This window comes from Elephas maximus, chromosome 5 (genome assembly GCF_024166365.1).
Source record: "Elephas maximus indicus isolate mEleMax1 chromosome 5, mEleMax1 primary haplotype, whole genome shotgun sequence".
NCBI lineage: Eukaryota > Metazoa > Chordata > Mammalia > Proboscidea > Elephantidae > Elephas > Elephas maximus.
Window position 1 is genome coordinate 165460332 of NC_064823.1, and position 21836 is coordinate 165482167.

At 54.6% G+C, this 21836-nt stretch overlaps 1 protein-coding gene across 2 annotated transcripts in view; it reads left to right on the plus strand.

The window, feature by feature from the left end:
• PPP2R2C (protein phosphatase 2 regulatory subunit Bgamma) overlaps window positions 1-21836 on the plus strand; it is a 116520-nt gene that overhangs the window by 1759 nt on the left and 92925 nt on the right. The window lies entirely within an intron of this gene.

Below are 21836 nucleotides of genomic sequence, written 5' to 3' on the forward strand. Positions count from 1 at the left end.
CAGCTTTTAGCAGGGGAGAGCGGGGGAAGCCGGCAGTTGCAGGAGTAAGAGGCGGTGACTTTTAATCCGTCATCATTCGAGCATCCATTCAACAAACACTTACTGAGCACCCCCTGCTTTAGCCCTGGGGGCTGGACAGAGGCCTCTGCCCTTGTGCAGCCTGTGTTCTAGCAGCGAATCCCTTCTCTCCAAGTCTCGGTTTTCCCATCTGTGAAGTGGGGAAACTTGCCTACAGGGTCTTGGGTTTCCTGTGAGGATGGGGTGAGACCCTGTGTGAAGGCACTGTAAGATGTTAGTGGGCGGCCCACGTGTCAGTGCTGGGGCCTCACACATGATCTCACCTCCACCTCATCCCCATTTTACAGATGAAGAAACAGGCTTGGCCTTTGTCCAGGCCCCAGCCTAAGGGCAAGTGCGTGTGAGGAATAGGGCTGAGGTGCTCAGGACTCAGAGACGAGCCAGGTCAGAAGTCCTGCCCTCCAGGAGAACACAGTCTAGTAGAAGACACAATGACAACAGTTATTAGAAATATCCCAGAATTCTGGGCTCTCTAAATGAAAATGGACTTGACACACTTGCATCCCTGGCTGCATCTTATGCCCAGAGCATAGAGTGGGTCACAGGTTTGGATGTCAGACAGACTTGCCTTAAAATCCTGCTTCTGACGCCTCACCTGCTGTGCAGCTTTGGCAGGTCACTAGCCCTTTCTGAGCTTCGCTCTCTCCCTTCATAAAGCGGAGCTAACAAAGACCTCTCTTACAGGGTGGTTGGCGTGGTCAGTGGTCATCATGTGTAGAAAGCACCCAGCAGGGTCTTGGCCTGTTTAATAAATGGCACTGTTAGAATTGGAAACTTTTGTTTCTGGAAGACCTTTGTGGGCAAATAGTGCGTGCCGAGACTCACTTGGCAAAAGACCCAGGTGTGCAGACTCCTCGTCTGCCGGGTTGTGGATCCACAAGCGCTCGTTGCGCCCCAGTCGCTCTGATTTACTTCCGGTCCCTTGAACCGGCCATTTTCTTTCTTGCTCCAGGGTGTTTGCTCTGGCTGCTCGTCTGCCCAGAACACCCACCCCCTGCTCTTCTCAGGGCTGACTCCTTCTCATCCTTTGGGTCCCAAGTCAAGTGTCATCTTCGCTAGTGGGAGCCCTACTTGAGTCACTGAGTCCCTTCTTGTAAAGTCCCAAATACCTTGAGAAAATTTAGGCTTTGTTAGTCATTCATACTTTAGTGTGAATTAGTCACACTCATGGCAGAGCTCAGCTGCCTGGAGAACTGCTGTGATCATTTGGGGTGGGTGCAGGTGTCTTTGGGACACAGAGGACTTTGCAAGAATGAGTGAGTGTGGGGAGAATAACGCAGTTGAGGTCCTGAAGACAGTGGAGGGACCCGGTCTCTAAAGAAATGGGCACAGGGATGGGAGGGTGCCTGGAAGTTTCTGTTAGACCTTTCTCAAGAATTGGATGTGCCTCCAGGAAAGGTTCTCCCTGGCTGTGCGCTCTATTGCTGCAGTGCCCCTCCCCGGCCCCAAAGCAAACAAACCAACCAACCAGTTGGCTGTGGAGTCATGGCGACCCTGAGAGTTACATAGCAGAACGGCCGCATAGGGTTTTCTTGGTTGTGGTCTTTATGGAGCAGGTCTCCAGGTCTACCATGGTGCTGCTGGGGGTGTTGAACTGCCACCCTTTAGATTAGCAGCTGAGTACAAACTGTTTGTGCCACCCAGGGATTTCTGCAAGCCCAGACTCGGTGAGAGAGGCCTCTCTGACTAGACTGGACAGACAGAATGCCCTTTTCCTGCTCATTCCGCAGCCTTTACCAGGCTCACCCTCCCGGGGCTAGTCCTGCAGGCAGTGATGGCCTGGCCACAGCCCTGCTGCCAGGAGCCCACACCCTGCTGCCAGGAGCCCACACCCTGCTGCCAGGAACCCACACCCTGCTGCCAGGAACCCACAGCCCAGGTATGGAAGAAGCTAAGCAGACCAACTGCCACAGAGACTAGCCTCTTTGGGGAGCAGCATTCTCTCCCACACCGCCAGCCTGTAAGGCAGCAGGAGCTTGGCTTTTCTGCGGGGCCACAGCACAGCCTTCCTCCCCTGGAGCGTCTCAGTGTCAGATGTGCTGTGTCCGCGCGTGTCTTTATCCATGGAAGAAGGAGCCTTTGTTTCCCAGCCCCGTCCTCGCTGTCCTCGTGCGTTCCGCGTGGTTTCAGGGTGATGTTTATCCCTGCAGAGTTATCCTGACTTTATAGATGAGGAAGTGAGGGGGGCTCGCAGGACCGAAGCACTCATTCTGGAGTCTGGAGGAGGGGATCTCAGCCTGTCCGAGCCTAGCTTGGGGCAGTTTCCATTGTCTTCCAGTTTTGATCTGGTTGTGCCCTGGAGAACATCTGTATTCTCCCCAGGCCTAAACCACACCAGAGCCCCCAAGTTCAAGTAAGTTTGCACCCCGTGGTGGACATTGTGGCTGATGGTTCCAACGCCTAGTCCCTTGCGTCATGGAGAACACGGTGGCTCCAGCGGGAGACCTCAGGTGCAGGTGGTCTGATGATCCAGTGTTAACTGTTCCCCCTTGCGGTGATTGGTCCCCCTTGTGGTGATTGGTTCCAATGGACAGTGGCCCAGAGCAGGAGGTTGCGAGGGGTTTGGGTGGAGAGAACTGCAAGAAGTCGGCTCTCTTGTGGTGGAGACATAGACATCTCCATGGCTGCTGGCAGGTGCCCTGGGACCATGTGGTTGGGCGGTTCTGAGAATGGAGCAGCACAGTCAGTGGCTGGGCAGAGAGTGAGCAGAGCCAGGGACCTGGTGAAATGGTGACAGCCTGCCCACCCACCTGCTTCTGGGCCTCCGGTCACATCACTGGTGCCTTTCCTTGTTGTTATGAGCTTGAAGTCAAGGGTTTAGTCACTTGCAGCAAACAGTACTCCCACCAAGGCAATCTTTACTGGTTGTGAGGGAAGCCAAGAGGTTGCCTTGTCACTTGCAACTGCTGTCCCAAGAGGAGTTTTTATTTGCTTTCTGCTCCAGGAACCCTCTTTTGTTCTTATTTCACTCAAACCAAGGCCGTCGAGTCCTGGGTTCTCCCCCTCTGGAGGAGGCATTGCGCACTGGATAGAGATCCTACAATTTGGTGCTGGAGGCCTGGTGGGGCTGCTCTGGGTGCATAACTTGGGTGGGTTACGTGACCTCTCTGAGCCTCAGTTTCTTCTCCGGTTGTTTCGGGCCTCTTGACGTGGGGCACATGTGTAGGGTTGATGCTCTTAAATCTTCTTTGTGACCTGCCCTTCCTGCCTTATGAAGAAGCACTCAGTTTTGGTACGAACTCATGGCATCTAGTGACTCCATGTACGTAAATGTACCCACCCAGGGCCTGGAGCACAACCAAAAAGCCAAGCTCATTGCCGTCGAGTCGACTTCTACTCAGGGCAGCCCCGTGTGTGCTGGGGTGGAACTGTGCTCCATAGGGCGTCCTTGATCGCGGTCTTTATGGAAGCGGCCACCAATCGTTTCTTCCGTGGTGTCACTGGGTGGATTTGAATCGCCTACCTTTTGGTTAGCAACCCGTTGCCGTCGAGTCAATTCTGACCCATAGCAACCCAATAGGGCAGAGTTGAACTGCTCTGTAGGGTTTCCAAGTCTCTAATCTTTGGAAGCTGACTGCCACACCTTTCTCCTGTGGAGTGGCTGGTGGGTTTGAACCCCTGACTTTTTGGTTAGCAGTCAAGCGTTTAACCACTTTGCCACCTGGGCTCCTTTTTGATTAGTAGTCCAGCGCAAAATGATTACAGCACTCAGGGACCTTGACCTGGAACGCAGTCGGTGCTTAATAAAGATTATCCGTGAATAACAATGCCCGTTCTTTAGGGATTAGACCTAGACTAGCCCTTAGAAGTCATCAGGCTAGCTGGCCCAACCCCATCACCAGCCTGCTTTACAGATGGAGAAACTGAGGCTAAGAGAGGGGACGTGACGTGGTGGCACTGCCCTGCAGCCCCGGGTGAGAGGGGCAGCAGCCTTTGGCTCTGGAAAATCAAGATGTGGATGGCTCAGGTTCCCTGTCCCTTTTGCTTCCGCTCGGGAATGTCACTGACCCTGAGTCTCCTCGGGTTTCACAGCCCTTGTTCTCTCCATTTCGGGGGGAGGGAAGGCGGCTAAGCAGCAGCACGAAGGCCACGTCCCCTCTGAGCCTCAGTTTCCCTGTGCTGCCTTCTGCCTTGGAGAGCGAAGACCATGTGGAGGATACAGGGTGATGCTGTGACCCAGCTCCCAGACGGTGGTGCAGGCCAGCCTGCCCCCGTGAGCCCGGCGCTCCTGGCCGGTTTATTTATTTACCTGGCTCATTTATTTTTAATCAGTCCTCGGGTAAGGGCTGGTGCCGTCACAGAGCTGGGCCTTTCCGTTTTCTTTCTGGAGGATGGAAATCAGATTCTAATAAGATTTTTCCACATCACCTCCTGGTTGTTTTACTTGCTACAGTGTTTGGTTTTTATCCTTGGAGCTGGCGGAGCCGAGGGAGGGTTTGTGGAACATGTTCTAGGTCTTGAGGACAGGAAGCAGAACGGCTTGAGACGCTGGGGCTTAAGGGAGAGGATGGCAGGGTGACAGTGTGGATGGAAGGGCGAGGAGGGCGAAACACATCTGGTCCACCACACAAGGATAAAGCGTCAGCCACCTGTCATGTTTCCTTCAGTCTTTTTTTTTTTTTAATTTTAAACAGAACTTTTTTTTAGAGCGGTCTTAGGTTTACAGAAAAATTGGGCAGAAATAACAGAGTACCCATGTAATTGTCCCCTGCACGCCCTTTCCCGTTGTCAACAGCCTGCCTTGCTGTGGAGTGTTTTCTACAGTCGATGAACTGATACTGTTAGTCACGGAGTCAGAAGCTTACATTAGGGTGCCCCCTGTGTGTGTGGAGCCCTGAGGGTCTGACACACGCATGACGTCCTGTGTCCGCCATCACAGCGTCATGCACGGTAGTTTCACTGCCCTGAAAATGCCTTGAACTCCACCTACTTACCCTTCCCTCATTCTTCCAGCCTTTTTTTTTTATGCCCATGTCTGTTTTTAATCAAAGCTGCAATCTCTCTCTATAAACAAATTTGAAGGTTGCTTTTCTAATTTACTTGAGATGATAAGAATTTCCAGTGCTTTGCTACAGGGTCAGCTTCCTGGGCATGCCGCCCACGAAGTCTCCCAGGACCCTGCCTTCAGAGGGGCCCCGCGCTGTGTAACACTGCTGCCGCCATCTTGAAACTCTTCATACTTTTGTCTTTGAACTTGAGTTTCGTGAGTGGAGTCTGATGGGACGGTGGAGCGTGGGAGAACCTGCAGCAAGCGTCTCGCTGCCCTTGCCTTCCTTCCACAACACGCTTGCCTTGTACTCACTTTGATCCTGACTGAGCCCCCACATACCATGGGGCCACCAGAATTCTGTGCTCAAACCACGTCTGCCTGCCTGTGACCGAGTTAGCGGGGCGCTGGAAGCTGAGGGGCCGTACCTTCCGCGTGAAGCAGCACTTGTTTCGAATGCAGAAAGAGAGCCACCCCTTACGCCGAGCATGGTGACAAGGAAGGAAGGAGAACCATGGGCCCCCACCATCCCTCTTCCCGCGAGCCGGGGTGGACGGTGTTGGCAGAAGGCGTGTGCAGCAAGAGGTGAAACTGAAACACTTAATCTCATGCAGTGTTTCCACACCTGTGGCAGGGAGGAAGCACGCGGGCACGGCCCAGCTGTGAAACACGGATTGTCACGCGGGCACGGCCCAGCTGTGAAACACGGATTGTCACGCGGGCACGGCCCAGCTGTGAAACACGGATTGTCACGCGGGCACGGCCCAGCTGTGAAACACGGATTGTCACGCGGGCACGGCCCAGCTGTGAAACACGGATTGTCACGCGGGCACGGCCCAGCTGTGAAACACGGATTGTCACGCGGGCACGGCCCAGCTGTGAAACACGGATTGTCACGCGGGCACGGCCCAGCTGTGAAACACGGATTGTCACGCGGGCACGGCCCAGCTGTGAAATAAGAATTGTGCCTTTTAGCGACTTGCCTTCCAGTTAAACGCTCTTATATTTGTGCGTAAAGTTGGCATTTCATAATAGAAAGATGAACGACAAAATCCATCCTAATGATCTGCAGTTTTCTTTTTTCTTTGTTTTTTCATTTGCCATCGAGTCAGCTCTGACTCGTGGCAACCTTATGTATAACAGAATGAAATGTTGCTGGTCCTGCACCGTCTTCATGATAGTTGATATGTTTGAGCCCATTGTCGCGGCCATTGTGTCAATCTGTGAGTCTTAGTTTGGGTTCTCTAGAGGAGCAAAACCAGTGATGTATATGTACATATATCACACACTATCTATATAAATATGAAGATACTTAAATCAGGAGAATAGCTCACACAGTTGTAGGGGCTGGCCAATCCCAAATCCCTAGGTTGGGTAGCAGGCTGGAGACGTCTCCAGGAACCAGAGGTCAGGCAACGAGAAGAGTGTAGGGTTGAGAGAGCGAGAGCTGCCAGAACATCCATTTACACCTGGAGACAGGCCACGCCCCCAAGGAAATTCCCCTTTCAGTTGATTGGCCAACCAAATCCAATCACATCATGAAAGATGATTACATCATATTACGCTATGGAACAGCACCCAGTCCAGTGTCTGCCACACCACTGAGAATCACAGCCAAGCCAAGTTGACACATAATGTTACCTATCACACCATCTCATTGAGGGCTTCCCTCATTTCTGCTGACCCTCTACTTTTTTTTTTTTTCTACTTTACCAACTACAATTTCTAGAGATTGGTCTTTATTTAGAATGACATTAAATAACAAATAAAAACAGTGTGACAACTCAACAGAAGAAATGAGAACACTTTGTATTTCAGTGCCTTTGGTGACACCCAACCCTGCTCTTTGAACAAGGGGCCCTCATTTGCATCTTGCACTGGCCCCACAATGAGCTGATTGATGCTGCCTGGCTGTAGGGAGGGGCTGGGACTCCAGGTGGGGTGGACTGCTCGGCCCTGCCTCCCACCCCCTTGGCTTTTATGATTGGTGGAGATGGTGAGGGCCTGGGATCCATAGGGCAGCTTTTCCCTAGTGCGTGGGGTTAGAGAACTAAAGGTCCTGCTTTCCCCATGCCCGCATTGGGCCCTCCTAGCCCCTCTACTGGTTGAACCTCCTGCCCCTCACCCCGTGGTGTTCTCATTTTAGAATCTGGCCTTCAGAGCCTAGTAGGGTAGGGAACCCTAACTTATTTTCTACTCCAAGTTTGCCATTAACAAAGCAGATTTTTAAATTTTTTATTCCATTTTTCTCAAGTCCTAGCAGGGAGGAGGTGTGACTAGCTAGTTAGCCCCTCTCTGTTCCATAGTGTTTGTAACCGCCATTTCATTGGCTGCAGGTTAGCCCTGTGTCAGAGTTAAATCAACCTTATTGCTAGATGGAATCCCTGGGTGGTCTGAAAGGTTAATGTGTTCAGCATGAACCAAAAAAGTTGGAGGCACCTCGGGAGAAGGGCCTGGAGATCTATGTCTAAAAAACCAGCCATTGAAAACCCTGTGGAACGCAGTTCTACTCTGACACACATGGGGTCACCATGTGTAGGAATTGACTTGAGGGTACCTGGGTTGGTTATTGTTGGATATTTAGATTGGCTTTTTATTTTTTTTTTTTGCATTTATAACTAACACTGAGTGAACCTACGTATATGTCTGTGAACATCCCCTACCCCCATCCCTCTCCTCAGCTTGGGGGTAGTTTTCTTAAGAGAGATTTCTGTACATGCAATTTTTTGTCAAAATGTACAAACGTTTTTAATGTTCTTACGCACTGTCAAATTATTCTCCAGAAGGTTTCTGTATTTTACCACATTCTAATCAGCAGTAAAAACAAACAAACAAACAAACTCATTGCCATCAAGTTAAGTACAACTCATAGCGACCATATAGGACAGAGTAGAACTGCCCCGTAGGGTTTCCAAGGCTGTCACCTTTATGGAAACAGACTGCCACGTCTTTCTCCCATGCAGCAGCTGGTGGGTTTGAACCAACGACCTTTTGGTTAGCATCCTAATGCTTAACCACTGCACCACCGGGAATCCTTCACCAGCACCGGTGGATCCAAACGACTGACCCTTTGGTTAGCACCTGAGCTTTTAAGCACTGCGCCACCGGGGCTCCTTAAAAAAAAAAAAAAAACTGCACTAGGTATTCTAATTTGTTGATGTTTGCAAATGTCACTGACAAAAACATTTGTTTTAGTTTGTGTCTGCGTACCAGCGAGGTTGAACGTTTCCCCATTTGGGTCGTCAGCCAGTGACCAATTCCCTTACGGGCTGGGACGACGTTAGAAGTGGATGCGCAGAGCTGGAGAGCAGGTCACTGCCTTCTCTCCTTCACTCTCTGAGCCTCAGCCAGTATCTCTGGAGAAGGCTGGGCGCAGAGGGCCACGGAGTGGGAGCAAGGGGGCCGAGAGTGAGGACGGAAGAGAGCTGAGGCCGGAGCCCCGAGGTGCCCCAGCAGCAGGGGACCAGTTGTCACGGAGCCAACTCCGACTCACAGCAACGTCGCGTGTGTCAGAGTAGAGCTCTGCTCCGCAGGGTTTTTCATGGCTGATTTTCTGGAAGCCAATTGCCAGAACTTTCTTCAGCCGCGCGGTTCAAGTTCCAGTTACCACGGTACATAAACTGTGAGCGATGGTATCAAGTACATTCTCAGTCCACACGTTGCTGTGTCAACAACAAGTGAGCAGCGTGGTCTGTGAGCTCGCTCCTGTCACTGTCGGCGTGACTGATCACACGCGTGTGTGGCTCCGTTCACAAAGACGGGAGCTCAGCCAGGGAGAACTTACCAGCACGGCCAGGAAAGAGGTTGTGACAAGAGACAGTGACGTCCACTGGAAGTCATGCCAGCCAAACGCATGGCGTCGAAGGAACCCTCGAAGATGTTTCCTGATGCTGAAATCACAAAGGGTGGAGTGTTGGAAGCTGGTCTAGACTCAGGAAGGTCTGTGGCAGTTCACCAAGGCGGAAAAGGCCCTCACTTCCTGCCGCTGGGCAAGGAGAAGGCGGGACTGTTCAGAGTGCTCTTGATGTGGATTCTACAGAGTAAAGCTCATCAGTTCTCGGTATTTCTCATGTTTTAATTTTGTTGTTGTGTTACTTGCCATCGAGTTGATTCTTAAATCGCTGTCATTATTAGGTGCTGTCGAGATGGTTCCGACTCATAGCGACCCCGTGCACAACAGAACGAAACACTGCCCGGTCCTGCGCCATCCTCACAATCGTTGCTATGCTTGAGCCCATTGTTGCAGCCACTGTGTCAATCCACCTCATTGAGGGTCTTCCTCTTTTCCGCTGACCCTGTGCTCTGCCGAGCGTGACGTCCTTCTCCAGGGACTGATCCCTCCTGACAACATGTCCAAAGTATGTAAGACGCAGTCTCGCCATCCTTGCCTGTAAGGAGCATTCTGGCCACACTTCTCCCAAGACAGATGTGTTTGTTCTTCCAGCAGCGCATGGTAAATTCAATATTCTTCGCCCACACCATAATTCAGAAGCATCAACTCCTCTTTGGCCTTCCTTAGTCATCGTCCAGCTTTCGCATGCATATGAGGAGATTGAAAATACCATGGTCAGGCGCACCTTAGTCCTTAAAGTGACACCTTTGCTTTTCAATACTTTAAATAAGTCTTTTGCAGCCAGTTTGCCCAATGCAATGCGTCCTTTGATTTCTGGACTGCTGCTTCATGGTTGTTGATTGTGGATCAAAGTAAAACGAAATCCTTGACAACTTCAGTCTTTTCTCCGTTTGTCATGATGTTGCTCATTGGTCCAGTTGTGAGGATTTTTGTTTTCTTTATGTTGAGGTGCAATCCATACTGAAGACTGTGGTCTCTGATCTTCATTAGTAAGTGCTTCAAGTCCTCTTCACTTTCAGCAAGCAAGGTTGTGTCATCTGCATAACGCAGGTTGTTAGTGAGTCTTCCTCCAATCCTGATGCCCCGTTCTTCATATAGTCCAGCTTCTCAGATTATCTGTTCAGCATACAGATTAAATAGGTACAGTGAAAGAATACAACCCTGACGCACACCTTTCCTGACTTCAAACCAATCAGTATCCCCTTGTTCTGTCCGAATGACTCCCTCTTGATCTATGTAAAGATTCCTCATGAGCACAATTAAGTGTTCTGGAATTCCCATTCTTCGCAGTGTTATCCATAGTCTGTTATGATCCACACAGTCGAATGCCTTTGCATAGTCAATAAAACACAGGTAAACCTCCTTCTGGTATTTTCTGCTTTCAGCCAGGATCCATCTGACATCAGCAATGATATCCCGGGTTCCATGTCCTCTTCTGAAACCGGGCTGAATTTCTGGCAGTTCCCTGTCGATATACTGCTGCAGCCGCTTTTGAATGATCTTCAGCAAAATTTTACTTATATGTGATATTAATGATATTGTTTGATAATTTCCACATTCGGTTGGATCACCTTTCTTTGCAATGGACATTTATTTAGTATCATGTACTAAATAAATATTAGTTTTATTATTTAAAAAAATTTTCACATACATTGGAAACTTACAGTAAGAAAGTTTTTGACGTTTTGACATGAAAAACTTTAAAGGTCATGAAACAATTTTCCACATTGATTATTGTTGTGGAATGAATTGTTTCCCCACAAAAGATGTGGATTGAAATGTGTGCCTCAGAGAGATAGCACCCCTGTTCCTGTGAACTTGACCTTGTTAGGAAATAGGGTCTTTGAAGTTGTTATTTGTGAAGGTAAATGAAGGCATAGGGTGGATCCTAAACCTGGTCCCTCTGAGCGATGTCTTATACAAGAGGACAGACACAGATACAAGGCCACGCAGGGAGATGCTATACCACCTGAGGACCCGCCTGTAAGCCAGGAACTGTCAGCAAACAGCTGGAGCTACTGAAGATGGAAGAGACAGGTGGGATCTGCCCCATAGCCAGCAGAGAGCATGGCCTGCTGGTGCCCCGTTTGCACTGCTGGACTCCAGAGCTCTGAGAGAATGAGCCCCTGTTCTTTAGAGCCGCCCACTTTGCTGAGGCAGCCCCAGGAGGCTAAGACAGTTGTTGAGATTGCTTTGAGCGTCTCAGCTTGCACTGTGGCTACCACGCACAGTGAGGACCGCCCGCATCCGTTCTGAGCGGTGGTGTCCACACCGCATGGCCCACCCATGGGCCCAGGCCTAGATGGCTGTGGGACTCAGTCTCCTATTACGGACGCCGATAGCTCAAGCATATGTAACCCAAATTCCTACTGCGGAAATAGTTCAGCAGTCCTGGGGTCACCGTGAGTGGGGCTCATGCCTCCCCTCTGCCGTGTTTGCGGGGCACACCTCTAGGCTGTTTGCAGAACAATCCATCACGGAATGAAGTGGCTGAAGGAGTCAGGGCTGAGCGATAGTAGTTCTTATGCCGGCTTTCAGTGTGAAAGGTGATAAAAACAATCCTGAATATTTTATAGCCCGAGGAGAGGTGAGGCTCGTTACTGAAGCTCTGAAAATACCATCCATCTTCACGTGTGCGCCACGTCGTCAGATGCTGGGCTCCAGGCTGGGCGCGTGTCGAGCCGCTCCTCGTGAGTGGATCTGAATTTTATTTCTCTATTCATTTTGTCCCATTATGAAAGCAGTCCGTCTCCATTACAGGAACACGTAAATGAGAAAGTAGGATAAACAGGGAAGAACAACAGCTGCCTCAGAAGCATTGCTCACATTTTGCTGTAGTTCTGACTTGCTCTCCTGTGAACTATAACAGAAATGCAGTTTCATGCCTTTTAAAGAGCTTGTTGTTTTTAGTGGCCTTGGAGTCAGCCCCTGACTCGTGGTGACCGCATCCACGATGGGATGAACACTGCCCGCCCGGCCCCGAGCTGCCCCGCCGGGCCCCGAGCCGCCCCGCCCGGCCCTGAGCTGCCCCGTGGTGGGTAGTGGACTGGACCGTTGTGATCCAGAGGGTTTTCCCTGGCTGACGTTCAGCAGTAGGTCACCAGCAGGCCAGCAGGCCTTTCTTCCTGGCCTCCCGTGGCCTGGAAGCTCTGCTGAGGCCTGTTCAGTGTTATACAGCCACACAAGCCTCCAGTGATGGACGGCGGCTGTGCTTGGGGCACCTTGGCCGGGAATTGAACGGGGTCTCCCGTGTGGGAGGCGAGGATTCCACCACTGCCCTCCTATAACACGCTGTGAGCATTTCCCCCACGTTGTCATGTGTGATCCATCAGGTGACATCATTAATTCAGTGAAGACCTGTGGACGCCCTCATCAGAATAGCACTGGTTACCCAAGGTGCGTCACCCATGGTGGCAGGTGTGAGGCCCGTGAGGATGGAGAAGTGGGGCGTGGCCTCAGAACCAGAGAGAGAGACTGACACACCGGTCACCTTCACCTGTGTGATGGGCTGGGGCAGGTGGGCGGGAGGTGGTGGACGCCCCATGTGGAAGGGTGCTCAGAGGTGTGAGGCTGGGGTAGCTGGGTGGGAGGTGGTGGGCGCCCCAGGTGGAAGTGTGCTGAGAGGTGTGAGGCTGGGGTAGGTGGGCGGGAGGTGGTGGGCGCCTCAGGTGGAAGGGTGCTGAGAGGTGTGAGGCTGGGATAGGTGGGCGGGAGGCGTTGGGCGCCCCAGGTAGAAGGGTGCTCAGAGGTGTGAGGCTGAGGTAGGTGGGTGGGAGGTGGTGGGCGCCCCAGGTGGAAGTGTGCTGAGAGGTGTGAGGCTGGGGCAGGTGGGTGGGAGGTGGTGGGTGACCCAGGCGGAAGGGTGCTCAGAGGTGTGAGGCTGGGGCAGGGTGCAGGGCAGTGGGGGAGAGGGGCGGCGTTCTAGGCGGGGACAGGAAGGCGACACCCAGCCCAGCTTGGGGGGTGGTTTCTGGGCATTAATTTGCACCTCCTGAAGGGGTGGACAGACAAAACCAGGCTTCTGGGGGAAAGGGACCCTCTGGTCACCTGTCCAGGTAGGGAAGGCTCATTCGCTCTGGATGGGAGTCCGGTGGTTGGGGGAGGGGGTGGCGTGCTGCCTGGAAGGAGCTGTGCCGTGAAGCACCATCTCTGCCGTCTGTTCTGTCTTCACAGCTGAGTCATCTCGAGGGGGTGATGACGAGGGAAGCGGCTGATTCTGACGGCCACTCTGCCCTGACACGTTGATGCTCTCACTCTGGCCGGTGGTCCCAGCGACCCCCTTCTCCGGTTGGAAACAGGCCCCCACGAGGTTGAGTGATGACTTGTCCGACTGAGATCTTACAGTGTTGCAGTTACCATCACTGCACAACCAGTGACCCTAAATCTTAGCAACAGGAAACGATGTCTTTCTGTCTCCTGGGTTCTGTGGGTCAGGCTTGGCTGGGTCTCTCAGTGAGCTGGTGGACGGGCTGGCCTGGAGGGTCTGAGGCAGCTGCTGTCATGTGTGGACGCTGTGGGGGTCAGGGAAGGTAGGGCTGGCTCAGCTGGGACCGTTGACAAGGCTGCTCCAACATGGCAAGCTGGGGCCCTGGTCTTTCCCGGAGTGTGTGCCAAGAGGCCTGGGTGGAGTGCTTGGCCTCTTCTGGCCCTGGGAGTCCCACAGCATCCGGTGCCCCCATTGGTCTGTCTCTAGCCAGTTCCAGGCTGGCCCTGGTGGAAGGGGCGAGAGAGTCACTTTCTGATGGGGGTGGGATGTCTCATGTAGGGGGCCAAGGAGACAGGAGTGGAGCTGGGCCATCTTTGGGGAGTGCGGTCCAATGCAGAAGCCGGGCAGAGCCACAATCCACACAGCTCTGCCCTCAGAGCCCCGGCCTTCTCAAGGACACTCCGTCCCCGGGAATTCTCAGAGGTGGGGACAGGCAGACAAGTGGCACAGGTGAGACAGTTGGCAGAGGTGAGACAGGTGGGGCAGGTGAGATGATAACTTACGTCATCACCCCTGCTGGACCCACTGGTCTGTCTCAGGAGTAAGGGGCCCTGAGCCCCCATCCACAGGCTTCCTCATCTCTAGCTCCTCTGTCCCGTGGGCTCCACACTTGGGCAGGAAAAGGGGTGTCGTTGTGGGCCCCCAAACGACCCAACAAAGTCCTTCAAGGGCTGAGGCTGGGGGGAGGAAGGCGAGGGGTACTGAATGGAAGTGCTCCTTTTTCCCCCTTCCTCCCCGGCCCCCAGAGCCTGACTGGGGTGTCACCCAGTGGGCTGGGAGGGCAGGGGCCACTGAGAATTAATCACGATTTGTCTTTGAAAACAGGAGTTGTAAACGCTATCACAGTGCCCCACCTTCCCCACAAAGACACGTTTGTCACTAAGGCCCCCACCTCCCCCTGGCTGCCTGCTTCCCCCGCTGGTTATGAAGGGGGTGCGTGTGTGTGTGCTAACTGTACACGGCACAGGAAATGCGGAGAACAGGGCACGTTGGCTGTGTCTTTAGGTGGAATCTGCTGCAGTAAGGAGCTGGAGGTTGTTGGGGACTGTGGGGTGTCCAGGAAGGACAGAGCCTCTGGAAGAATGGTGAAAACCACTGAACACGAGGAGGACTCGTATAAAATGAGGGTGTGTCTTGGGGCCGCTGTAACAAAGTGCTCAAACCCTGGACTTACAACAAGAGACACGGATCCTCTCTTGGTCTGGAGGCCCGGAGTCCAAATTCAAGGTGTGGGCAGGGCCATGCCCTCCGAGGCTCTGGGTGGTGGTGGGGGGCGGTTCTTCTCTCTCTTCCAGCTTTGGCCCCAGGCGTCCCTTGGCTCATGGCTGCATCGCTCCCATCTCTGCTCGCATGGCATCCTCCCGTGTGGCTCTGTCTCCATGTCCCTTCTCCTCTTAGGAGGATACCAGTCAGAGGGACCAGGACCACCTAACTTACTGTGTCTTCGGAGGGAAACCCTATGTCCCCAGACGGGGTTCCATGCGCAGGGTAGGAGCTGAGTGTACCACCTGGGGGACACAATCCAGCCTTAACAAGGAGTAACTGGGGCGCTGGCAGTGCTGGAAAGAGATGGACTTACTTGAGCGGACTTGCGTTCGGCACTGCAGCAATCCTGGCACCCTGGTTGGTTCAGCAGAGGCTGAGCACGGAGATGAGTTTGATGCTCTGCTGGGAGCTGGGGTACGGCCATGGATACGATCGACAAGGTCCATGTCTGCAGAGTCCCCAGGTCAGGCCAGATGGTCTGTGGTCAGTTCTGAAGTGGGGGAAACCAGGGGGCCAGCACAGAGGAGGTCCCTGACCAGCCTGGGTGACAGAGGTCGGCGGGGGGTGGGCACTTCCTGGAAGAAGTGATTCATTCAGCACGTGTCTGGGGCCAGACAGCAGGCCCTGAGGTGAGTGTGGGGGCTACAGGAGTGGGGGGACACAGGAGGGGGGGCCCTGAGGTGAGTGTGGGGGCTACAGGAGTGGGGGGACACAGGAGAGGGGGCCCTGAGGTGAGTGTGGGGGCTACAGGAGTGGGGGGACACAGGAGAGGGGACCCTGAGGTGAGTGTGGGGGCTACAGGAGTGGGGGGACACAGGAGAGGGGGCCCTGAGGTGAGTGTGGGAGCTATAGGAGTGGGGGGACACAGGAGGGGGGGCCCTGAGGTGAGTGTGGGGGCTACAGGAGTGGGGGAACACAGGAGGGGGGCCCTGAGGTGAGTGTGGGGGCTACAGGAGTGGGGGGACACAGGAGAGGGGGCCCTGAGGTGGGTGTGGGGGCTACAGGAGTGGGGGGACACAGGAGGGGGGGCCTGAGGTGAGTGTGGGGGCTACAGGAGTGGGGGGACACGGGAGGGGGGCCCTGAGGTGAGTGTGGGGGCTACAGGAGTGGGGGGACACGGGAAGGGGGCCCTGAGGTGAGTGTGGGGGCTACAGGAGTGGGGGGACACAGGAGGGGGGCCCTGAGGTGAGTGTGGGGGCTACAGGAGTGGGGGGACACAGGAGAGGGGGCCCTGAGGTGGGTGTGGGAGACACGGGAGAGGGGGCCCTGAGGTGAGTGTGGGGGCTACAGGAGTGGGGGGACACAGGAGAGGGGGCCCTGAGGTGGGTGTGGGAGACACGGGAGAGGGGGCCCTGAGGTGAGTGTGGGGGCTACAGGAGTGGGGGGACACAGGAGAGGGGGCCCTGAGGTGGGTGTGGGAGACACGGGAGAGGGGGCCCTGAGGTGAGTGTGGGGGCTACAGGAGTGGGGGGACACAGGAGAGGGGGCCCTGAGGTGAGTGTGGGGGCTACAGGAGTGGGGGGACACAGGAGGGGGGGCCTGAGGTGAGTGTGGGGGCTACAGGAGTGGGGGGACACGGGAGGAGGGCCCTGAGGTGAGTGTGGGGGCTACAGGAGTGGGGGGACACAGGAGAGGGGACCCTGAGGTGAGTGTGGGAGACACGGGAGAGGGGCCCTGAAGTGTGTGTCAGGGATACTGTAGTGGGGTGACACAGGAGAGGGGGCCCTGACGTGAGTGTGGGAGACACAGGAGAGGGGGCCCTGACGTGAGTGTGGGAGACACAGGAGAGGGGGCCCTGAGATGAGTGTGGGGGACACAGGAGAGGGGAACCTGGGGTCCTGAGAGAGCAGGCTAGGGGTCAGAGCACCTCTTGAGGGCTCCTTAGGGGAAGCAGGGGGCAGGCCATGGGCAGGGGCCAGTGGGGAAGGCTGCAGGGCCCAGACAGCCTGAGACCCCTGTTGGCAGCTAACAGATGGAAAACCAGTGCTGTGCTCTCTCCGCTCCTAAGTAGGCGGGCGAGTTTTGAACCCAGACCTGGCCAGAGCTCAGGCCTTAACAGGCCTCCTTACACCTGAGGGGCCTCTGGGCGCGGCTGGACGAGTCCCAGTCCTGTTGAATTGCCTCCTTCAGTCAGCCTTCATGGTTAACTTGGATGCTGGATGGCGTGGTGGGCGCTGGATGGCGTGGTGGGCACTGGAAGGCCTGGAACCTTCTGAGCTGACCCATTATGCCGTCATCTGGTGTTTCCCTTCGAGCAGTTGGTAGAGCTCTGTGAACATGCCGCCAGTGCTTGGTTTTCCTCTGGCCCGGATGAAGACCTGGGTCACCGTGAGCCCAGTGCTGCCAGATACCCCATTCAGGTTAGAAAGCAAGGGTGCTGCGGGCGAACGGGGAGCCATACTGTCCCAATGGAGGAGATGCCAGAGCCTGCTGGCTGCACATGACTTGACTGAAATGGCCTTGTGGGGCTGGTGCTGTTTCTCCTTCCCCCACACAGGTGAGAGACCTGCCATCTGGACAGGTGGGGCCTGCCCAGTTGGTCCTTGCTGGGGTCCCAGGCCAGGGGGATGGTGGGACTGGGCTTCAGCCCTGGCTTGTCTGAGCCCAAAGCAGACGCCGCTTCCATTCGCTCAGCACCAGCAAGAGCTGACTGCAAGAGCTCCGGCTGCGAAGCCACTGAGAACAGGACCTCGAGGAAGAGAAACTGGAGGGAGGACTAGAAACACAGGTGTGGGGGCTCCAGAAGCCTTGTGGGAGGGGTCACAGTGGTTTGGCCAGGCACTTGGGGTCCAGCCTCTCAGCCTTTGGTGGCTGAGGTGTCTGTGCCCCCCACCCCTGCCCTGGAGCACTGTTCCCGCCTCCAGCATGGCCGGCTCTGGGATTGTATCCGGTGTGTGGCTCAGTGAAGGGGGCAGGCTGGCTGGGGCTGAGCCCACTTTTCCGAAACTCTCAGGGCTTGGGCCATGCATCTGCTGGTGACTGGCGCCCAGAACATGGAGCTGTTCACCTGCCAAGTGCAATGGTCTCACGCCTGCTGTGAGCACACAGGGCCTCCCTGGGGCTAGGTGTGTGCCATTCACGCCTGCTGTGTGCACGAGGGGCCTCCCTGCAGGCTGGGTGTGTGTGCCGCTGTCACGCCTGCTGTGAGCACACAGGGTCTCCCTGCGGAGCTGGGTGTGTGTACCACTGTCGCACCGTATGTGAGCACACAGGTCTCCCTGCGAGGCTGGGTGCATATACTGCTGTCACGCCCGCTGTGAGCACACTGGTTTCCCTGTGGGGCTGGGTGTGTGTACTGCTTTCACGCCCGCTGTGGGCACACGAGGTCTCCCTGCAGGGCCGTTCACCTGCACTGCTCTCAAGCCTACTGTGCACAGCGCACAGGCCCTTCCCGTGGCGTGGGGACGGGTGGCAGAGGCTGTGGGTCCTCCTGCCCCACTCTGCACAGCTCTGCTCTTTGCTTTCTGAAATATTTATTTAATAGAATTTAATTAGCAGTTGCTTTTAGATCCATTCAAAGGCTTGAACTCATTATTGCAAATTAAAGTCGTGTGTTCATGTGGTATTTCCAGCAAGCAGAAGGCAGCATGAAGACCATGGCTCTCTGAAAGGGTGTGCTGTCTGCAATGGTCTTGTGGTGGGACGGCCCGTTGGCAGACCAGCCCTCCTGAGAGCCTTAGCTTGGGTCTGATTCTGTTTTCCTCCAATTTTGAAGATGCTACAAATTATAGGTACCCATCCTCTGACACCTTGCGAGTGTAGCTGAGGGTAAGTCCCCCTGAATGGGAGTTGGGGGCTCAGGGTATGTCTGTTGTAACTGTGACGAGTGTTGTTAAATTGTGGGTGCCTGTCTCCCCCACCCCACTCTCTGGACCCAGCTCTACGGCTTCTGACCCTGAACACAACCTTTCCTTCTCAAATACTCTCCAGGCCCTGCTGGGCGCAGCTTCGCTAGTGTTCTTGGCCCGGAGGCCCTGCACTGCCCAGCCCCCAGGGTACCTTCTTCAGGGGTGGAGGTGCCGAAGGCCAGGAGGGGCTCTGTAGGCAGTGCCATTGGCAAGATGTCCCCACTGCCTCCTGGAGTCAGTGCTGGGCTCCCTGGTGAACGAGCCCTCAGGAGTTGACCTCTCCTGCTCCGATCAAGCGGCTACTGAGGGCTGACCTTTGGGGTCCTGGCCACTGGCTGGTGGCTCCGTTTCTTGTTGGGGGGGCATCCAGGCACAGATGAAAGGGGCTGGAGGGGACTTCTGGCCCTCGGCTGCCCCAGGCATCACTGGCTGAAGGCCTGGGAGGCCAGCCCTCTCCAGTGTCGGTGTCTCCGTCAGTAAGGTGAGGACGGTAACAGTTCTTCCATTCCGGAGCGGTGTCGAGAGGTTTGTGTGGGAATTGGTGAAGCTGTGGGCACGTCTGGTATGGAGAAGGGACCAGCCTGCCCTGGTCCTCAGCCCCTCCTGGTGCCACTAGCTGGCCATTGGAGTTGCTGCAAGCCTTGGTTTTTCACCTGCAGACTCGCCAGTGACAGTTGGCACCTCGCTGGGACACATTTGCCAAGTGAACCAGGGACCTTCCCGTGGTGTGGGCACATACACACCAAGAGTCTGATTCCCGAGGCTGGGTGGGGGGCCCTAGCTTCAGAGCCTGGCAAGCCTGGAACAGTGGTGCTATTCCACCTTCTCTAAAGCCCCACAGTTTAACGTTTGAGGGATGTTTGGGCCGAGCTCCAGTCAGCAGAGGGAGGCCCGGCACGTGGAAGGGTTTGCACACTCAGGTTCTGTGCTCTCAGCTGTCCCACAGGGTGACTTGGGGAGACATCCCAGGTGGGACGGAGTGGGCGTGGCAGCACCTCGGTTGGGGTTTCCAGGGGAAGCATGACAAAGAGAGCTCCGCACACAAGGTTTATCTGTCAGCTAGATTTGAAGCTTGCACCTTGGGGCATTGACCAAAGGGGAAACTGAGGGAGGTTGTTGTAGAGGCGGCAGACTCGGTGGAGACAGGCTCCTGGTGTGTGTGGGGGTGGGGTTAAAACACTGCGTTACAGGAGCTGGGAGGTAGGGTTAGTGGAGCCTTGGTGGTGAAGTGGTTAAGAGCTTGGCTGCTAACCAGAAGTTTCGGCAGTTCAAATCCATGCGCTGCTCCTCGGAAACGCTATGGGGCAGTTCTGCTCTGTCCCATTGGGTTGTTAGGAGTCGGAATCGACTCAGCAGCAACAGGTTTGGTTTTTTTTTTAAATCACGTCTAAAAGCAAGGCAGCGGAAAAAGTCCCTGAGTTATTACCTGAGAGATACGTGAAATATATCCAAAAGTCTCTGGGAGAAAAAAATGAGTAAAATGTAAGGGCTTTTCGTCTGCTGTATTCACTGATGTCTGTCTTGGAAGAAGTACAACCAGAAGGCTCCTTAGAAACGAGGATGGTGAGACTTCATCTCACGTACTCTGGACACGTTATCAGGAGGGACCAGTCTCTGCAGAAGGACATCGTGCTTGGTGAAGTAGAGGGTTGGTGGAAAACAGGAAGACCCTCAGCGAGATGGACTGACACAGTGACTGCAACAGTGGGCTCAAACGTGGCCCTGATCGTGAGGGTGGCGCAGGACCGGGCGGCGTTTCGTTCCATTGCACATGGGGGTGCTGTGAGTCGGAACTGACTCGACAGCACCTGACAGCAACAGTGACAACAACAAAAACAACAGGACGTCCGGTTGGCACACGCGGGATGCTTGGCAGGGCCACGCTGCCACTACGAGAGAGCTGTGACCCCAGGCCGTGTCCCTCCCCACTAGGGCCTTCCTTGGCCGGCATGGAACCTTCTAGAAGGAAGCAGATGGAATGGTTTCAGATGTGACCACCAGTCTCCTCTGCTTTATCTGGTTGCCTAGGAAACGTTCCCGTTGCCCCATCTCTGTGGGTGTGGGTTACAGCAGCCTGAGGCCCGCCACTGCTTTGTGGGTGCAAGTGGGTGGTGGGGGCCGTGGGGTGGGTGGGCTAGAGCCTGGGCTGGGCTCTTAGTCCCCTGGCACTGGGGCTGGGGGCGCCGCCTCCTCCCCTGCACATCCATTCCAGCTCTGCCTCCTCAGGGAGAGCAGCCGTTCTGGGTTATTTCAAGGGGATTCCCATGGAAACGGTAGTGGGAGGCCCCGCTTCACGTGCTCCCGAGATGGAAGACACCACAGAGCTGGCCCTACTGCGGGGTGTGGGGGCCGGGGGGACCTCTCCTGTGTTGGAAGTCACTGCAGAGCAGGCCCTATGGGGTGTGGGGCCCGGGGGGATCTCTCCCGTACCACTGGTCCAGCTCCCCACCTGCACCCCTGCCAGGGGCCTTTGATCCCTGGGTGTGGCCTGCCATGCTCCTCAAGCCCCCAGGCTCTTAGACATGGGGTAGGGCTCCCCAGGGCCCCCAGGACCTGCCGCCACCAGGTTCCTTTTCCAGTCAGTGGGGGCTCCAATGTCCCAGGGGGGCTTGGGCCCCCCTGCTTCTGGGCTTTTTTTTTAAAAAAAAAATCTTTTTCTGAACACTTTTTTTCTGTAAATTTTAATTATTTTGTTGTTGTTGTTGAGAATAGACACAGCAAAACAGCTTCTACACGTATAATTTAGTGACACTGATTACGTTCTTCATCGCGCAGCTATTCTCACCCCCCGTTTCTGCGTTGTTCCTCCACCACTGACGTAAACTCACTGCCCCCTGAGGTTCCTATCCAGTCGTTCAAGTCACTGTTGTCAACCTGACCCCCTATAGATAGATTTTAAAAGAGCCCAGCGCTCAAGGCAGAGAGTCTTTACTAGTTAATCTAAACTGTTGGTTTTAAGAAGACTTCAGGGGATGTCTTTGGTTTAAGGTTTAAAGGTTATCTCCGGGCAATTGTTTCAGGGGTTCATCTGCCCACCATGGCTCCAGAAAGTCCAGATTCCACGAGAATTTTAAATTCTATTATGCATTTTCCCTCTTTTGATCAGGATTCTTCTATGGAATCTTTGATCAAAATTGAACACTTTTTTTGGAAATTTTATTTTGGTGAAATACGTATGTAACAAAAATTTGCCATCTTTGCGTCCTTGTGAAAGCCAAGCCCATCTCAGAGCCGACACTGGCTGGGTGAAGCCTGGACAGGTGGGTGTCTTGCCTGTGGCAGCCGGGAGGGCTGGCAGGGCCCTCAGAGAGCCGGGCC